The sequence below is a fragment of the Cupressus sempervirens genome, chromosome 1 (genome assembly GCF_028749045.1).
Source record: "Cupressus sempervirens isolate cs-2001-9-10 chromosome 1, ASM2874904v1, whole genome shotgun sequence".
Classification (NCBI taxonomy): Eukaryota; Viridiplantae; Streptophyta; class Pinopsida; order Cupressales; family Cupressaceae; genus Cupressus; species Cupressus sempervirens.
Genome location: NC_143118.1, coordinates 607,396,261 through 607,417,094, shown reverse-complemented (window position 1 = coordinate 607,417,094; position 20,834 = coordinate 607,396,261). Strand labels below are relative to the sequence as shown.

General features: G+C 48.2%; 1 pseudogene; it reads right to left on the bottom strand.

The window, feature by feature from the left end:
* Positions 1–11,281: 11,281 nt before the first annotated feature.
* LOC149579005 (18S ribosomal RNA) lies at positions 11,282–12,390 on the bottom strand (annotated as a pseudogene).
* Positions 12,391–20,834: the final 8,444 nt, after the last annotated feature.

Sequence of the window (20,834 nt, the reverse complement as noted above, 5' to 3'; positions counted from 1 at the left end):
ATGAGGGGGGCACGGGAAAAGCTCGTGGCAACCACCTCTCCCATTGTAGCTACGATAGGCTCACAAAAAATTTTGCTAGAGCGCCAAGCACCCACCTCATGGCTAGAGACAAGGGCTTGCCATTAGATCAACTTTGAAATCGCAGAACAGACGCGGTGTAGAATGGTAACCGCTGCCAAGTCTCTTCCGTAATTGCGTCGGTCAAGTGATCAAAGAAGGTGATCTAAGAGAGGGTCCAAGCGTAGGAATTCATTGGGGGATTCATGCCAATGGAATAAACTTATGCAATAACCGAGCAACACCAGACGGAGGTGCTAGATGACGGCTCCCATTTTAGATCGAGTTTAAAAATCACCAAGTAGAGGCGGTGAGTTCTGGCAACTGCTGCCAAACCTTTTTCCAAAATTGTGCCAGTTGAGTGACAAGAAAACATGATCTAAAGGAGAGTATAGGAATAGCACCCTCGAGGGTGGGTTTCATGCCCCTCTAATTGATTCAACACCGGCATCCACCATTTCAAAATCTAACATATCCATCCACCCTAACAGCGGCATTGAATCAATGAGGGGGGCATGAGAGAGGCTCGTGGAAACCACATACCCCATTGTAGCTGTGATAGGCACACAAAAAATTTTGCTAGAATGCCAAAGCACCCACCTCATGGCTATAGACAAGGGCTCGCCATTACATCAACTTCGAAATCGCAGAACAGACGCGGTTTAGAATGGCAACCGCTGCCAAGTCTCTTCCGTAATTGCGTCGGTCGAGTGATCAAAGAAGGTGATCTAAGTAGACGCGATGAGGGCTAGCAACCACTTCCAAACCTTTTTCTGAAATTGCACCAGCTGAGTGACAAGAAAACATGATCTAAAGGAGAGTCGAGAAATAGCACCCTCGAGGGTGGGCTTCATGCCCCTCTAATTGATTCAACGTCTGTGTCCACTGTTTCAAAATCCGACATATCCATCCGCCCTGACAGCGGCGTTGAATCAATGAGGGGGGCACGGGAGAGGCTCGCGGCAACCACCTCTCCTGTTGTAGCCACGATAGGCACGCAAAAAATTTTCCTAGAGCGCCAAGCACCCACCTCATGGCTAGAGACAAGGGCTCACCATTAGATCAACTTCGAAATCGCTGAACAGACGCGCTGTAGAATGGCAACCTCTGCCAAGTCTCTTCTATAATTGCATCGGTCGAGTGATTGAAGAAGGTGATCTAAGAGAGGGTCCAAGCATAGGCATTCATTGGGGGATTCGCACAGATGGCATAAATTTATGCAATACCCGAGCAACACCGGACAGAGGTGCTAGACGAGGGCTCCCATTTTAGATCGAGTTTTAAAATCACCAAGTAGACGTGGTGAGGGTTGGCAACCGCTGCCAAACCTTTTTCCAAAATTGCGCTAGCTGAGTGAAAAGAAAACATGATCTAAAGGAGAGTCGAGGAATAGCACATCCAGGGTGGGCTTCATGCCTCTCTAATTGATTCAACGTCGGCGTCCACCATTTTAAAATCCGACATATCGATCTGCCTTGACACCGACATTGAATCAATGAGAGGGGCATGGGAGAGGCTCACGGCAACCACGTCTCCTATATAAGCTATTAGTGTGAGGCTCGCTCTGCATTAGAAATTAGTTAACACACTGACAACTACCTCAAAAAACCAAATCCTTTAAAATTCCTACCATACTGCCATTTCATGACCCAATTTTTTATGAGGTCGGCAGAGGAGCAAAAGATTGTCATCGGTTAGGAGATGTGAGTTCATTGAGCCAAGGGATGGAAATGGTCATCGAGCTCATTCGATCAACTCGATGAATTTCACCTTGAAGGGGCACAATCCAAAAGTTCTGGAGGTTATCTCCTGGAACTGTCAAGAACAAAGGCCAATCTTACATGCAAACTCTGCTACTGCGCAAACATAGGTTGCAATTATAGAGAAATTGCAAAGCCGTCACAATGGCCCAAGGCCAATGCTCTGACTACTAAGTCAATTTTCTCTTGCAATCACCATGCTGCCATTCACAGAGAGATCTCCCCATTCACTTGTGATGACAAATAATCCAAGTGCTAGATGCAATCTTGCCCTTGGAAGGTCACATTCCAAGACATTCCGATGACACATTGGAACAACAACCGCTGTCGAACCATTCCCAATGTTGTGCCAATCAAGTTGGCACAGAGGCGATCTTAGGGAGCTCTCATGTATCGATCGGGAAGTGCTTTCGTACCCATCTCTCACAAAAACCAATGTTAGCTGAACAATTTTAGAATCCAAGGCTCGTATCAATCGATATCGTCGACACTGGGTCTATATTCAAAGGCCACTGAGAGGTTCCGATAAGAGAAGCTCCCCTGCTCGCTTGCACAAACATCCCCAAATGCGAGACGCAAGCTCCTGCCCTTAGCATTGCTCTCCAGATCACCGCAATGACACATTGGAATGACAACCGCTGTCAAACAACTCCCAAATTTGTGCCAATGGAGTGAGAAAGAAGAGCCAGATCGGGTCGACGAAAATGGCTAAGCCAGATCGCGTCGGCCAGGATGGCTCGGCCACAATTTTTTGCTGAGAGCTTTCAATATTAAAGATCCCATGTAGCCGCAATAAGTACGCCATGACAAAATTGCTAGAGCACCGAGCACCCATAGCAAATTGCCATTATACCAAGCAATGCCGGAGTGCTAGACAAGGGCTCACATTTAGATCAAGTTTTAAAATCACCAAAAAGACATGCCATGGATCGGCAACCACTGCCTCACCTTTTCCAAAATTGAGTCATCAAAAAACATGATCTAAAGGAGAGCCGAGGAAAAGCACTGAAATTGCTTCATGCCCCTTTCATTCATTCAACATCAGCATACACCGTTTGAAAACCGAACAATCTGATCCGCCTAGACACCAATGTTGAATCAATGAAAGGGGCATGGGAGAGGCTCATGGAAACAACCTCTCCTATATAAGCTATTAGTGCGAGGCTCGCTCTGCATTAGAAATCTGTGATAGTACAGACAACTCCCTTAAAAATCCAATTCAATGAAAAATGTGACCAAACAGCCATCCATGACACAGTTTTTGGAGCTTGGCTAGATCGGGTCGACCAGAATGGCTCGCCTAGATCGGCTCGGCCAGCATGGCTCGCCCAGATTGGCTTGGCCAGCTTGGCTCAGCCAGCATAGCTCGCACAAATCAGCTCAGCCAGATCAAGTCGGCCAGCATGGTGACTTGGTGACTTGGTGAGAGTACTTGGAACCGTCAAGACCAAAGGCCAATCTTACATGCAAACTCTGCTACTGCGCAAACATAGGTTGCAATTATAGAGAAATTGCAAGGCCGTCACAATGGCCCGAGGCCAATGCTCCGACTACTTAGTCAATTTTCTCTTGCAATCGCCATGCCGCCATTCACAAAGAGATCTCCCCATTCACTTGTGACGAAGCACAATCCAAGTGCTAGACGCGAGCTCACCCTTGAAAGGCTATGTTCCAAGACATCCCGATGACACATTGGAATGACAACCACTGTCGAACCATTCCCAATGTTGTGCCGATCAAGTTGGTACAGAGGCGATCTTAGGGAGCTCTCTCGTAGCCATCGGGAAGTGCTTTTGTACCCTTCTCTCACAAAAACCAATGTTAGCTGAACAAATTTATAATCCAAGGCTCGTATCCATCAATATCGTCGGCACTGGGTCTATATTCAAAGGCCACGGAGAGGTTTCGATAAGAGAAGCTCCCCTGCTCGCTTGCACAAACATCCCCAAATGCTAGATGCAAGCTCCCGCACTTAGCATCGCTCTCCAGATCACCGCAATGACACATTGGAACGACAATCGCTATCGAACAACTCCTGAATTTATGCTGATGGAGTGAGAAAGAAGAGCCAGATCGGGTCGATGAAAATGGCTAAGCCATATCGGGTCGACGAAGATGGCTAAGCTAGATCGGGTCGGCCAGCATGGCTTGGCCACCATTTTTCGCCGAGAGCTTTCGATATTAAAGGTCCCATGTAGCCACGATAAGTACACCATGACAAATTGGTCGAGCGCCGAGAACCCATAGAAAATTGCCATTATACCAAGCAACGCCGAAGTGCTAGACAAGGGCTCACGTTTAGATCAAGTTTTAAAATCACCAAAAAGACACACCATGGATCGGCAACCACTACCTCAATTTTTCAAAAATTGAGTCATCGAAAAACATAATCTAAAGGAGAGCCGAGGAAAAGCACTGAGATCACTTCATGCCCCTTTTATTCATTCAAAATCTGCATACACCGTTTGAAAACCTAACAATCCGATCCGCCTAGACACCAATGTTGAATCAATGAAAGGGGCATGGGAGAGGCTCGTGGCAACAACCTCTCCTATATAAGCTATTAGTGCGAGGCTCGCTCTGCATTAGAAATCTACGATAGCATGGACAACTCCTTTAAATATCCAATTCAGTGAAAAATGTGACCAAACAGCCATCCACGACACCATTTTTGGAGCTCGGCCAGATCGGCTCGGCCAGAACGGCTCACCCAGATCGGCTCGGCTAGCATGGCTCAGCCAGAATGGCTCGGCCAGCATGGTTTGGCCAGAAAAGCTCGCCCAAATTAGCTCGGCCATTATGGCTCAGCCAGAATGGCTCCCCCAGATCGGCTTGCCCAGATCAGCTCGGCCAGCATGGCTCGGCCAGAACGGCTCACCCAGATCGGCTCGGTTAGCATGGCCCGGCCAGATCGGCTTGGCCAGCATGGCTCAGCCAGAATGGCTCACCCAGATTGGCTCGCCCAAAATGGCTCGCCTAGATCAGCTCGGCCAGAATGGCTCACCCAGATCGGCTTGGCTAGCATGGCTCGGCCAGAATGGCTCGGCCAGATCGGGACGGTAGCTTGATGAACGGACTTAAAGATTTGACTTAGTGGGCCAACCTAGCGAGGTGACTTGATGAACGAACTTAGAGAGTCGACTTGGTGAGAGTACTTGGTGACTTGGTGGGCCGACCTGGCCGGGTGACTTGATGAACAAACGTAAATAGTTGACTCGGTGACAGTGCTTGGTGGGCTGACCTGGTCACGTGACTTGATGAACGGACTTAAAGAGTTGACTTGGTGGGCCGACTTGGCCGGGTGATTTGATGAATGAACTTAAAGAGTTGACTTGGTGGGTCAAACTAGCGGGGTGACTTGGTGAGAGTACTTGGTGGGCTGACCTGGCAGGGTGACTTGATGAACGAACTTAGAGAGTTGACTTTGTGAGAGTACTTGGTGGGTCGAACTGGAAGGGTGACTTGATGAACAAACTTAAAGAGTCAACCTGGTGAGAGAACTTGGTGGGCCGAGCTGGCAAGGTGAATTGATGAACGAACCTAAAGAGTCGACTTTGTGAGAGTACTTGGTGGGCTGACTTGGCGGGGTGAGTTGATGACTGAACTTAAAGGGTCGACTTGGTGAGAGTACTTGGTCGGCCGACCTGGCGGGGTGACTTGATGAACGAACATAAAGAGTTGACTTGGTGAGAGTACTCAGTTGGGTGACCTGATGAACAAACCTAAAGAGTCAACCTGGTGAGAGTACTTGGTGGGCCGACCTGGCGGGGTGACTTGGTGAGCAAACTTAAAGAGTCGACTTGGTGAGAGTAGTTGGTGGGCTGACCTGGCGGGGTGACTTGATGAACGAACTTAAAGAGTCGACCTGGTGGGCCGACATGGCAGAGTGACTTCATGAATGAACTTAAAGAGTCCACTTGGTTGGCTACCCTGGTGGGGCGACTTGATGAACAAACTTAAAGAGTCAACTTGGTGAGAGTAATTTGTGGGCTGACCTGGCGAGGTGACTTGATGAATGAACTTAAAGAGTCGACTTGGTGGGGTGACTTGATGAACGCACTTGAAGGGTCAACTTGGTGGGGTAACTCTATGAACGGACCTAAAGAGTTGACTTGGTGAGAGTACTTGGTGGGGTGACTCGATGAAAGGACTTAAAGAGTTAACTTGGTGAGAGTACTTGGTCGGGCGACTTGATGAACGCACTTGAAGAATTGACTTGGTTAGAGTACTTGGTGGGGCGACTTGATGAACGGATTCAAAGAGTCGACTTGGTGAGAGTACCTGGTGGCTCGACTTGATGAGCAGACTTAAAGAGTCAACTTGGTGAGAGTACATGGCGGGGTGAACTGATGAACGAACTTAAAGAGTCGGCTTGGTGGGAGTACTTGGTGGGCCGACCTGGTGGGGTGACTTTATGGACGAACTTAAAGTGTCAACTTGGTTAGAGTACTTGTTCTGGTGACTTGATGAACGGACTTGAAGAGTCGACTTGGTGGGGCGACTTGATGAAAGGACTTAAAGGGTCAACTTGGTGAGAGTACTTGGTGGGGTGACTTGATGAACGGACTTGAAGGGTCGACTTGGCAGGGTGACTTGATGAATGGACCTAAAGAGTTGACTTGGTGAGAGTACATGGCGGGGTGAACTGATGAACGAACTTAAAGAGTCAACTTGGTGGGAGTACTTGGTGCGCAGACTTGATGAACGGACTTATAGAGTCAACTTGGTGAGAGTAGTTGTTCTGGTGACTTGATGAACGAACTTAAAGAGTCGGCTTGGCGGGGTGACTTGATGAAAGGACTTAAAGAGTCGACTTGGTGGGGTGACTTGATGAACAAACTTAAAGGGTCGACTTTGCGGGGTGACTTGATGAACGGACCTAAAGAGTTGACTTGGTGAGAGTACTCGGTGGGGGGACCTGATGAACAGACGTAGAGAGTCGACTTGGTGAGAGTACTTGGTGGGTCGACCTGGTTGGGTGACTTCGTGAACTGACTTAAAGAGTCGACTTGGTGGGAGTACTTGGTGGGGTGACTTGATGAATGGACTTCAAGGGTCGACTTGGCGAGGTGACTTGATGAACGGTCCTAAAGAGTTGACTTGGTGAGAGTACTTGGTGTGGTGACTTGATGAAAAGACTTAAAGAGTCGAATTGGTGAGAGTACTTGGTGGGGTGACTTGATGAACGCACTTGAAGGGTCGACTTGGTGGGGTGACTTTATGAACGGACCTAAAGAGTTGACGTGGTGAGAGTGCTTGGTGGGTTGACTTGATGAACATAGTTAAAGAGTCAACTTGGTGAGAGTACTTGGTTGGGTGACTTGATGAACGCACTTGAAGAATTGACTTGGTTAGAGTACTTGGTGGGGTGACTTGATGAACGGACTTAAAGATTCGACTTGGTGGGCCGACCTGGCGGGGTGACTTGATGAACGAACTTAGAGAGTCAACTTGGTGAGAGTACTTGGTGACTTGGTGGGCCGACCTGGCCGGGTGACTTGATGAACAAACTTAAAGAGTCGACTCGGTGAGAGTGCTTGGTGGGCTGACCTAGTCACGTGACTTGATGAACGGACTTAAAGAGTCAACTTGGTGGGCTGACCTGGTAAGGTGACTTGATGAACGAACTTAGAGAGTCGACTTTGTGAGAGTACTTGGTGGGTTGAACTGGTGGGGTGACTTGATGAATGAACTTAAAGAGTCAACCTGGTGAGAGAACTTGGTGGGCCAAGCTAGCGGGGTGAATTGATGAACGAACCTAAAGAGTCAACTTTGTGAGAGTACTTGGTGGGCCGACCTGGCGGGGTGAGTTGATGACTGAACTTAAAGGGTCGACTTGGTGAGAGTACTTGGTGGGCCGACCTGGCGGGGCGACTTGATGAACGAACTTAAAGAGTCGACTTGGTGAGAGTACTCAGTGGGGTGACCTGATGAACAAACCTAAAGAGTCAACCTGGTGAGAGTACTTGGTGGGCCGACCTGGTGGGGTGACTTGGTGAGAGTACTTGGTTGGGTGACTTGATGAACGCACTTGAAGAATCGACTTGGTTAGAGTACTTGGTGGGGTGACTTGATGAACGGACTTAAAGATTCAACTTGGTCGGCCGACCTGGCAGGGTGACTTGATGAACGAACTTAGAGAGTCAACTTGGTGAGAGTACTTGGTGACTTGGTGGGCCGACCTGGCCGGGTGACTTGATGAACAAACTTAAAGAGGCGACTCGGTGAGAGTGCTCGGTGGGCTGACCTAGTCACGTGACTTGATGAACAGACTTAAAGAGTCAACTTGGTGGGCTGACTTGGCTGGGTGACTTGATGAACAAACTTAAAGAGTCCACTTGGTGGGTCGAACTAGCAGGGTGACTTGGTGAGAGTACTTGGTGGGCTAACCTGGCAGGGTGACTTGATGAACGAACTTAGAGAGTCGACTTTGTGAGAGTACTTGGTGGGTCGAACTAGCGAGGTGACTTGATGAACAAACTTAAAGAGTCGACCTGGTGAGAGAACTTGGTGGGCCGAGCTGGCGGGGTGAATTGATGAATGAACCTAAAGAGTCAACTTTGTGAGAGTACTTGGTGGGCCGACCTAGCGGGGTGAGTTGATGATCGAACTTAAAGGGTCGACTTGGTGAGAGTACTTGGTGGGCTGACCTGGCAGGGTGACTTGATGAACGAACTTAAAGAGTCGACTTGGTGAGAGTACTCGATGGGGTGACCTGATGAAAAAACCTAAAGAGTCGACCTGGTGAGAGTACTTGGTGGGCCGACCTGGCGGGGTGACTTGGTGAGCAAACTTAAAGAGTTGACTTGGTGAGAGTAGTTGGTGGGCTGACCTGCCGGGGTGACTTGATAAACAAACTTAAAGAGTCGACCTGGTGGGCTGACTTGGCAGAGTGACTTCATGAACGAACTTAAAGAGTCCACTTAGTGGGTCAACCTGGCAGGGCAACTTGATGAACAAACTTAAAGAGTCAAATTGGTGAGAGTAATTTGTGGGCTGACCTGGTAGGGTGACTTGATGAATGAACTTAAAGAGTCGACTTGGTGGGGTGACTTGATGAACGCACTTAAAGGGTCGACTTGTTGGGTTGACTCTATGAATGGACCTAAAGAGTTGACTTGGTGAGAGTACTTGGTGGGGTGACTCGATGAAAGGACTTAAAGAGTCAACTTGGTGAGAGTACTTGGTGGGGCAACTTGATGAACGCACTTGAAGAATCGACTTGGTTAGAGTGGGCCTAACGGGGCGAGTTGGTGGGGCAACTTGGCGAGTGGTATTAGAGAGCCAACATGGTGAGGTGACTCGATGAGTTGGTTCGTTGAGATGACATGGTGAGCTGACTTGGCGAGTCGACCTGGCGAGCAAACTTAAAGAGTCAACTTGGCAATGTACTCGAGTCGACTTGGTGAGGCGACCTGGCGAGCGGGCTCAAAGAGTCAACATGGTGAGGTGACTCATTGAGTCAACATGGTGAGGCGACTCATGGTGAGGAGCTATCCTTGAGGCAACTTGGTGGGCCTACTTGATTAGTCAACTTGGTGAGCCGACCTGACGAGCTGACACAATGAGCGGGCTTAAAGAGGCGACAACTTGGTGGGGTAACTCGGCAAGCCAACTTGTCGAGGCAAGATGGTGAGTCAACTTGTTGAGCTAACTTGGTGAGCGCACTTAAAGAGTCAACTTCGTGAGGTGACTCGACGAGTTAGCCCGCTTATGCGACTTGGGTGGGTCGACCTGGCGAACGAACTTAAAGAGGTGACTTGGACGGGCTGACCTGGTGAGCAAACTTAAAGAGTTGACTTAGCAACGTACTTGAACAACTGACTTGGTGAGCTGACATGGTGAGTGGGCTTAGAGAAGCAACTCGGTGGGGAAACTTGGTGAGCACACCTGCTGGGGCAAGGTGGTAAAATGACTAGGTGATTCGACTTGGTGAGCTGACTTAGGGAGCTGACTTGGTGAGCAAACTTAAGGGGTTGACTTGGTGAGTCAACCTAAATAGTCGACTCGGTGAGCTGACTTGGGGAGCCGACATGGTGAGCGGTCTTAAAGAAGAGGTGACCTGGTGGGGCAACCTGGTGAGGCAAGACGGTAAGTCATCTTGGTGAGCCAACTTGACGAGCTGTGAGTGGACTTAAAGAGTCAACTCTTGATTTGGAAAAGACCACATGGTTAGATGACTTGGTGAGCCGACCTGGCTAGCAAAATTGGCAAGGAAACTTATAGAATCGACTTCCTATCCCCAGCCAAGATCACACGCCTAGGTCGACCCAACTTGGGTCACCCGACTAGGTCAACCCATCTCCGTCGCCACAGCCTCGGGCGACCCGACTGGGTCGCCAGAGTGGGTCGACGAGGGGAAAAAAAAAAACAAAAAAAATCATGGAAGGCCCTGTACAGTGAAAAGCGCTAAATTTTGGGCATTACAAAAAAAAAAAAAACAAGTTACCAGCTTTTGGATCACGCACAAGTTTCAGTTCATGTATTGCCGAGCTGACTCAAGTCGTTACACCTAGCTAGCCAGATTTGAGGTAGGGTAGCTGAAACGATCTGATTTGAGAATTTTCTTTATAAAAAGAGATCATGATAGGCCTTGTAAGGCAAAAAAGAATGAAATTTTGGGAGTTCAAAAAAAAATGTTACCTGATTTTGGATCGCGCACAGGGCTCGGGTCACGTAGCATCGAGGTGGCCTAGGTGACATGATTCGAGCAAAAAGTTGACGGTGGCATGAGTCGTGCAAAAACATTGGAGGCCATTAAGGCTCGAGGCGCTTAGAGTCGAGGTTGCCGAGGCGGGTCGGGTTGAAAACTTTGGGCGTTAACCAAAAAGAAAAAGTTAACCGCTTTTGGATCATGTACAGGGCTCGGGGCACTTAGAATCAAGTCGAACATGGTGACATGAGTTGTGCGAAAAATTTGGACAAGGCGAGTGCGATTACATGAGTCGAGCGAAAAAAAAATGGAGGCGGTTAAGGCTCGAGGCAATTCGAGTCGGGGTTGCTGAGTCGATTCGAAAACTTTGGCCATTAGCCAGAAAAAGAGTTAATCACTTTTGGATCACGTACATGACTTGGGGCGCATAGAATCAAGTCAAGCACAGTGACATGAGTGGTTCAAAAAAATTTCAGGCGATTAAGGCTCGAGGCGATTTGAGTTGGGGTTGCTAACACGATTCGGGTTGAAATCTTTGGGTGTTAACCAAAGAAGGAAGAAGTTAACTGCTTTTGGATCACGTACATTACTTGGGGCACCAAGTCAAGCACGGTGACATGAGTCCTGAAAAAAAATTGGAGGCAATTAAGGCTTGAGGCGATACGAGTCGGGGTTGCCGACACAATTTGGGTTGAAAACTTTGGGCGTTAACCCAAAAAAAGATTTGACCGCCTTTGGATCACGCACATGACTCCTGGTGGTGCCCTTCCGTCAATTCCTTTAAGTTTCAGCCTTGCGACCATACTCCCCTCAGAACCCAAAGACTCTGATTTCTCAAAAGGTGCTGGCGGAGTCCTTAGAGCAACATCTGCCGATCCCTAGTCGGCATCGTTTATGGTTGAGACTAGGACGGTATCTGATCGTCTTCGAGCCCCCAACTTTTGTTCTTGATTAATGAAAAAATCCTTGGCAAATGCTTTCACAGTGGTTCGTCTTCCATAAATCAAAGAATTTCACCTCTGACAATGAAATACGAATGCCCCTGACAGTCCCTATTAATCATTACTCTGGTCCCGAACGCCAACAGAACAGGACCAAACTCCTATCGCGTTATTCCATGCTAATTTATTCAGAGTGTAGGCTTGCTTTGAGCACTCTAATTTTTTCAAAGTAACGGTGCCAAAACTGTGACCGAGCCAATTAATTCCAGGAACACGCCGCCGGTAGAAGGGACGTGAGGGCCAGTGCACACCCAGAAGGCGGACCGACCGTGATGACCCAAGGTCCAACTACGAGCTTTTTAACTAACACAACTTAAATATACACTATTTTAGCTAGAATTACTGTGGCTGCTGGCACCATAATTGCCCTCCAATGGATCCTTGTTAAGGGATTTAGATTGTACTCATTCCAATTACCAGACTCGATGAGCCCAGTATTGTTATTTATTGTCACTACCTCCCCATGTCAGGATTGGGTAATTTGCACACCTGCTGCCTTCCTTGGATGTGGTTGCCGTTTCTCAGGCTCCCTCTCCAAAATCAAACCCTAATTCTTCGTCACCCGTCACCACCATGGTAGGCCTCTATCCTACCATTGAAAGTTGATAGGGCAGAAATTTGAATGAAGCGTCGCAAGCACAAAGGCCGTGCAATCCGTCGAGTTATCATGAATCACCGAAATAGCGAGCGAGCCTGTGCCGGCCTTTTATCTAATAAATGCATCCCTTTCGAGAGTCAGGATTTGGTGCACGTATTAGCTCTAGAATTACTACGGTTATTCGAGTAGCAAAGTACCATCAAAGAAACTATAACTGATTTAATGAGCCATCCGCAGTTTCACAGTCTGAAATAGTTCATAATTAGAAATGCATGGCTTAATCTTTGAGACAAGCATATGACTACTGGCAGGATCGACCAGGTAGCTTCTAACAACAAGGGGACCCCCAAGACCTGCTACAGCCAAGGGATGCCCACCATGATGGGAAACCAAAATTTGCATTCGCTCCGTCATGCATCCAAACATAATCTGTTGCACAAGCAACAAGAATGACGTTCACAGCACATGCAGGACTCACAACGCTCAAAGATTTCGCACAAGAGGAAAGTGTCCCATCGTCGACTGGAGAGGGCCGAATAGGGAGCCTCGGTTCATAGGCACCTGGGAAGAACATCCCGTACGAAACCCTTTACCCTCGAACTCGCTGTCGCCACTACTCGGAAAGAAGCCTCAAGTCTGTACGAGATGCACCACGCACGTAGCCACCTCAATTGTAAGGCCACTCGGAGACATCCATTTCCCAGGCATATGCCTCCTACACGCCTGTTGAGGTGCACCCGCACAGACAAAATCCTTCTCAATCGCAAAAAATGTTTTCCCATGATGAAGAGCTGGTTGCCAAAGTGCCAATAGAGACCACTGTGCTGAAGGGTGAAGGGTCATGCGAGTCAAAAACATGGCTGGTTATGCGATTGGCAGGGGCATCACTGTGCACGCGACCACCTCAATTATAAGGCCGCTCAAGGGCATCATGTATAACAACACCCCCTCTACACATTTATAGGTGATGAGAGCCCACCCTCATAAATGGACATGTCTAACCTCTGGCAAATATCTCCTTTCCCAGAACAGCCTCGCTAACCATTCCCCCTAACACGTGATCTACCAGCGTAGGTACAAAAAAGTTCCTACGATTGAACACTCACACTAGCATTGTCGGACAAGCTTCAATCTCATGCACAAGCACATACCGAAGAACTGGCACCGCGAGGGAACCACCCTCGAGCACCCACATCTCAACAAAAAGCATTCGTGCAATTTCTTCCCCTAGACAGACACGTTGGGCCTGCACTTGTCGGAGCATTGCAAAGACGAGCACTCTGGTTCGCAGGAGCCTGAGAAGAACATCTCGTACGAAACTCGTTCCCCCAAAATGCTCGAATCACAAATGCTCGCAGCAGGGTCGTAATGCAAAGATGTACACCATGCACGCGACCGAGTAAGGACACTCAGAGACATCCATTTCCTAGGCATACGCCCCCTACATGCTTTTTGGTGCACCCCGTACAAACGGCCATACTTCGATAAGCCCTCCTAGAATTTTGCATCTTAAGAGAGAGATGAAACACCTTGGGCTTTTTGTCCACACAATGCAAACACCGAATGCTCTCTTTAGGGGGGAGCTGAAGAAGAGTATCTCCCGCAGAACCCACGAGTCGCAGTCGTTCGAGCAGGACAGGGCATGGAGAGTTTCCGCATGCAAACAAAAATTATCGATAATACTCTACGCTTCTACTGGCCTGGACCACAAAGGCTGTCATGACAGTGCCATGCACTTCTGTAGGATTAGACAGTGAAGAGGTGAGCACGCACCGAGAACGTACTAGTGAATAAATTATGTGGCAACCAAACCTTTCGCCAGGCCCCCTCTCAATCCCAAGGCTCTACCAATCAGCAAAAACTTAGGGTGGAGAGTGGACCCTTGATGAAATTAGGGACGTCGAGCAATGCACTCGTGCAACCTTCTCTTTCCTTCTTGCCGTCTGGGCAGGATAAAAATGCAATGATAGAACGTGCCAATGAGACGGAGCCCTTGGCTAAAAGATACAACTCCATACACACTCAGCAACAACCACATCTTAGAATCGAACACCAAATGTGCAGTGTGTTGCAAGCCATGCAGACACCTACATATAGGGTATATCCCACAAAACAAAGTGACAAGTACTTCCATCCAGCTCCGCCATTGCGATTACCAAATGGGATAATACTCAGCACCACAGATTAATGACCATCATTACTGTCTCGGAATAGATACAAGCACATCGAGCTTCATCCAATCAGCTGGATGAATTTCACATTGAAGGGGCCCAATCCAAAAGTTTCGGAGGTCATCACCTGGAACTCTCAAGAACAAGGCCCATCTTACATGCAAACTCTACTACTGCGCAAACATAGGTTGCAATTAAAGAGAAATTGCAAGGCCGTCATAATGGCCCGAGGCCAATGCTTCGACTAAGTCAATTTTCTCTTGCAATCACCATGCCGCCGTTCACAAAGAGATCTCCCCATTCACTTGTGACATGATGCACAATCCAAGTGCTAGACACAAGCTCGCCCTTGAAAGGCCACTTTCCAAGGCATCCCCCGATGACACATTGGAATGACAATCACTGTCGAACCATTTCCCAATGTTGTTCTGATCGAGTTGGCACAGAGGTGGTAGATGAGGGCTCTCATTTTAGATTGAGTTTTAAAATCACCAAGAAGACGCAGTGAGGGCTGACAACTTCTGCCAAACCTTTTTTCGAAATTGTGCCAGCTGAGTGACTAGAAAACATGATTGAAAGGAGAGTCCAAGAATAGCACCCTTGAGGGTGGGCTTCATGCCCCTCTAATTGATTCAACATCGGCATCCACCGTTTCAAAATCTGACATATCCATCTGCCATGATAGCGGTGTTGAATCAATGAGGGGGGCACGGGAGAGGCTCACGGCAACTACCTCCCCCATTGTAGCCACGATAGGCACGCAAAAAATTTTGCTAGAGCACCAAGCACCCACCTCATGGCTATAGACAAGGGCTCACCATTAGATCAACTTCAAAATTGTAGAACAGACGCGGTGTAGAATGGCAAACACTGCCAAGTCTCTTCCGTAATTGCGTCGATCAAGTGATCAAAGAAGGTGATCTAAGGGAGGGTCCAAGCATAGGCATTCGCTGGAGGGATTCGCGCCGATGGCATAAATTTATGCAATACCCAAGCAACACCGGACGGAGGTGCTAGACGAGGGCCCCCATTTTAGATCAAGATTTAAAATCACCAAGTAGATGCGGTGAGGGCTGGCAAGCACTGGCAAACATTTCTCCAAAATTGCGTGAGCTAAGTGACAAGAAAACATGATCTAAAGGAGATTCTAGGAATAGCACCCTCGAGGGTGGGCTTCATGCCCCTCTAATTGATTCAACATCGGCGTCCATCGTTTCAAAATCTGACATATCCATCTGCCCTGACAGTGGTGTTGAATCAATGAGGGGGGCACGGGAGAGGCTCGCGGAAACCACCTCTCCCATTGTAGCTGTGATAGGTACACAAAAAATTTTGCTAGACCACCAATCACCCACCTCATGGCTATAGACAAGGGCTCACCATTAGATCAACTTCAAAATTGCAGAACAGACTCGGTGTAGAATGGCAACCGCTGCCAAGTCTCTTTTGTAATTGCGTCAGTCGAGTGATCAAAGAAGGTGATCTAAGAGAGGGTCCAAGCATAGGCATTTTTTGGGGGATTCGTGTTGATGGAAAAAATTTATGCAATACCCGAGCAACACCGGACGAAGGTGCTAGACGAGGGCTCCCATTTTAGATCGAGTTTCAAAATCACCAAGTAGACGTGGTGAGGGCTGGCAACCGCTGCCAAACCTTTTTCCGAAATTGTACCAGCTGAGTGACAAGAAAACATGTTCTAAAGGAGAGTCCAGGTATAGCACCCATGAGGGTGGGCTTCATGCCCCTCTAATTGATTCAACATTGGCGTCCACCGTTTCAAAATCTGACATATCCTTCCGCTTTGACAGCAGCGTTGAATCAATGAGGGGGGCACGGGAGAGGCTTGCGGCAACCACCTCTCCCATTGTAGCCGCAATAGGCACGCAAAAAATTTTGCTAGAGCGGCAAGCACCCACCTCATGGCTAGAGACAAGGGCTTGCCATTAGATCAACTTCGAAATCGTAGAACAGACGCGGTGTAGAATGGCAACCGCTGCCAAGTCTCTTCCGTAATTACTTCGGTCGAGTGATCAAAGAAGGCGATCTAAGAGAGGGTCCAAGCGTAGGCATTTGTTGAGGAATTTGCGCCGATGGAAAAAATTTATGCAATACTCGAGCAACACCAGACGGAGGTGCTAGACGAGGGCTCCCGTTTTAGATCGAGTTTCAAAACCACCAAGTAGACATGGTGAGGGCTGGCAACTGCTGCCAAACCTTTTTTTGAAATTGCATCAGCTGAGTGACAAGAAAACATGATTTAAAGGAGAGTCCAGGAATTAGCACCCTCGAGGGTGGGCTTCATGCCCCTCTAATTGATTTAACGTTGGCGTCCACCATTTCAAAATCTGACATATCCATCCGCCCTGATAGTGGCGTTGAATCAATGAGGGGGGCACAGGAGAGGCTTGCGGCAACCACCTCTCCCATTGTAGCCATGATAGGCTCGCAAAAAATTTTGCTAGAGCATCAAGCACCCACCTCATGGCTAGAGACAAGGGCTCGCCAATAGATCAACTTCGAAATTGCAGAACAGACGCAGTGTAGAATGGCAACCGCTGCCAAGTCTCTTCCGTAATTGCGTCGGTCGAGTGATCAAAGAAGGTGATCTAAGAGAGGGTCCAAGCATAGGCATTCGTTGGGGGATTAACGCTGATGGCATAAATTTATGCAATACCTTAGCAACATCGGACAAAGGTGCTAGACGAGGGCTCCCATTTTAGATCGAGTTTCAAAATCACCAAGTAGATGCGGTGAGGTCTGGCAACCACTGCCAAACCTTTTTCTGAAATTGCGCTAGCTGAGTGACAAGAAAACATGATCTAAAGGAGAGTCCAGGAATAGCACCCTCGAGGGCGGGCTTCATGCCCCTCTAATTGATTCAACGCTGGCATCCACCATTTTAAAATCCGACATATCCATCCACCCTGACAGCAGCGTTGAATCAATGAGGGAGGCACGGGAGAGGCTCGCGGCAACCACCTCTCCCATTGTAGCCACGATAGGCACACAAAAAATTTTGCTAGAGCACCAAAGCACCCACCTCATGGCTATAGATAAGGGCTCGCCATTAGATCAACTTCGAAATCGCAGAATAGACGTTGTGTAGAATGGCAACCGCTGCCAAGTCTCTTCCATAATTGTGTCAGTTGAGTGATCGAAGAAGGTGATCTAAGAGAGGGTCCAAGCGTAGGCATTCGTTGGGGGGATTCGCACCAATGGCATAAATTTATGCAATACCCAAGCAACACCGGACGGAGGTGCTAGATGAGGGCTCTCATTTTAGATCGAGTTTTAAAATCACCAAGTAGACGCGGTGAGGGCGGGCAACCGCTGCCAAACCTTTTTCCGAAATTGCGCCAGCTGAGTGACAAGAAAACATGATCTAAAGGAGAGTCCAGGTATAGCACCCACGAGGGTTGGCTTCATGCCCCTCTAATTTATTCAACGTCGGCGTCCACCATTTCAAAATTTGACATATCCATCTGCCCTGACAGCGGCATTGAATCAATGAGGGGGGCATGGGAGAGGCTCGCAGCAACCACCTCTCCCATTGTAGCCATGATAGGCATGCAAAAAAAATTTTCTAGAGCGCCAAGCACCCACCTCATGGCTAGAGACAAGGGCTCACTATTAGATCAACTTCGAAATCGTAGAACAGATGCGGTGTAGAATGGCAACCGCTACCAAGTCTCTTTCGTAATTGCGTCAGTCAAGTGATCAAAAAATGTGATCTAAGAGAGGGTCCAAGCATAGGCATTCATTGGGGTAATCATGCCGATGGCAAAAATTTATGCAATACCCGAGCAACACTGGACAGAGGTGCTAGATGAGGGCTCCCATTTTAGATCGAGTTTTAAAATCACCAAGAAGACACGGTGAGGGCTGGCAACCGCTGCTAAAAATATTTCCGAAATTGCGCCAGCTAAGTTACAAGAAAACATGATCTAAAGGAGAGTCCAGGAATAGCACCCTCAAAGGTGGGCTTCATGCCCTTCTAATTGATTCAACATCGGCGTCCACCGTTTCAAAATCTAACATATCCATCTCCCCTGACAGCGGTGTTGAATCAATGAGCTGGGCACGGGAAAGGCTCACGGCAACCACCTCTCCCATTGTAGCCGCGATAGGCTCACAAAAATTTTTGCTATAGTGCCAAGCACCCACCTCATGGCTATAGACAAGGGCTCGCCATTAGATCAACTTCGAAATCGCAGAACGGAGGTGGTGTAGAATGGCAACCGCTGCCAAGTCTCTTCCATAATTACGTCGGTCGAGTGATCAAAGAAGGTGATCTAAGAGAGGGTCCAAGTGTGTAGGCATTCGTTGGGGGATTTGCGCCGATGGAAAAAATTTGTGCAATACCCGAGCAACACCGGATGGAGGTGCTAGACGAGGGCTCCCATTTTAGATCGAGTTTTAAAATCACCAAGTAGACACGGTGAGGGCTGGCAACCGCTACCAAACCTTTTTTCAAAATTGCGCCAGCTGAGTGACAAGAAAACATGATGTAAAGGAGAGTCCAGGAATAGCACCCTTGAGGGTGGGCTTCATGCCCCTCTAATTGATTCGACGTCGGCGTCCACCATTTCAAAATTTGACATATCCATCCGCCCTGACAGCAGCGTTGAATCAATGAGGGGGGCACGGGAGAGGCTCGCGACAACCACCTCTCCTGTTGTAGCCGTGATGGAAAAAAAAAAATTTTGCTAGAGCGCCAAGCACCCACCCCATGGCTAGAGACAAGGGCTCGCCATTAGATCAACTTCAAAATCTCTGAACAGACGCGCTGTAGAATGGCAACTGCTGCAGAGTCTCTTCCGTAGTTGCGTCGGTCGAGTGATCGAAGAAGGTAATCTAAGAGAGGGTCCAAGCGTACGCATTCGTTGGGGGATTCGTGCCGATGGCATAAATTTATGCAATACCTGAGCAACACCAGATAGAGGTGCTAGATGAGGGCTCCCATTTTAGATCGAGTTTTAAAATAACCAAGTAGACGCGGTGAGGGCTGGCAACTGCTACCAAACCTGTTTCTAAAATTGCGCTAGCTGAGTGACAAGAAAACATGATCTAAAGGAGAGTCCAAGAATAGCACCCTCAAGGGTGGGCTTCATGCCCCTCTAATTGATTCAACGTCGTCGACCACCATTTCAAAATCCGACATATCCATCTGCCCTGATAGCGGCATTGAATCAATGAGGTGGGCATGGGAGAGGCTCGTGGCAACCACCTCTCCCATTGTAGCCACAATAGGCATGCAAAAATTTTTGCTAGAGCGCCAAGCACCCACCTCATGTCTAGAGACAAGGGCTCGCCATTAGATCAATGTCAAAATCGCTGAACAGACGCGCTGTAGAATTGCAACCGCTGCCAAGTCTCTTCCATAATTGCGTCGATCGAGTGATCGAAGAAGGTGATCTAAGAGAGGGTCCAAGCATAGGCATTCATTGGGGGATTCACGCCGATGGCATAAATTTATGCAATACCTAAGCAACACCAGATAGAGGTGCTAGAGGAGGGCTCCCATTTTAGATCGAGTTTTAAAATCACCAAGTAGATGTGGTGAGGGCTGGCAACCGCTGCCAAACCTTTTTCTAAAATTGCGCCAGCTGAGTGACAAGAAAACATGATCTAAAGGAGAGTCAAGGAATAGCACATGTAGGGTGGGCTTTATGCCCCTCTAATTGATTCAATGTTGGCGTCCACCATTTCCAAATCCAACATATCCATCTGCCTTGACACCGGCGTTGAATCAATGAGAGGGGCACGGGAGAGGCTCGCAGAAACCACCTCTCCTATATAAGCTATTAGTGCGAGGCTCGCTCTGCATTAGAAATTAGCAAACACACGGACAACTGCCTCAAAAATCAAAATCCTTTAAAATTCCTACCAAGCAGCCATTTCACAACCCAATTTTTTATGAGGTCGGCAGAGGAGCAATAGATTGTCATCGATTAGGAGATGTGAGTTCATGGAGCAAAGGGACTAAAATGTTCATTGAGCTCATCTGATCAACTGGATGAATTTCACCTTGAAGGGGCCCAATCCAAAAAGTTCTAGAGGTCATCTCCTAGAACTCTCGAGAACAAGGCCCATCTTACATGCAAACTATGCTACTGCGCAAACATAGGTTGCAATTAAAGAGAAATTGCGAGGCCGTCACAATGGCCCGAGGCCAATGCTCCGACTAAGTCAATTTTCTCTTGGAATCACCATGCCGCCATTCACAGAGGGATCTCCCCATTCACTTGTGACATGATGCACAATCCAAGTGCTAGACGCGAGCTTGCCCTTGAAAGAAAGACCACTTTCCAAGACATCCCCCATTCACTTGTGACGCGATGCACAACCCAAGTGCTAGATGTGAGCTCACCCTTGAAAGAGAGACCACTTTCCAAGACATCCCCCGATGACACATTGGAACGACAACCACTGTCGAACCATTCCCAATGTTGTGCCGATCGAGTTGGCACAGAGGCGACCTTAGGGAGCTCCCACGTAGCAATCGGGATGTGCTTTCATACCCATCTCTCACAAAAACCAATCTTAGCTGTGAACAAATTTTGCCGCAATGACACCATTGGAACGATGACCGCT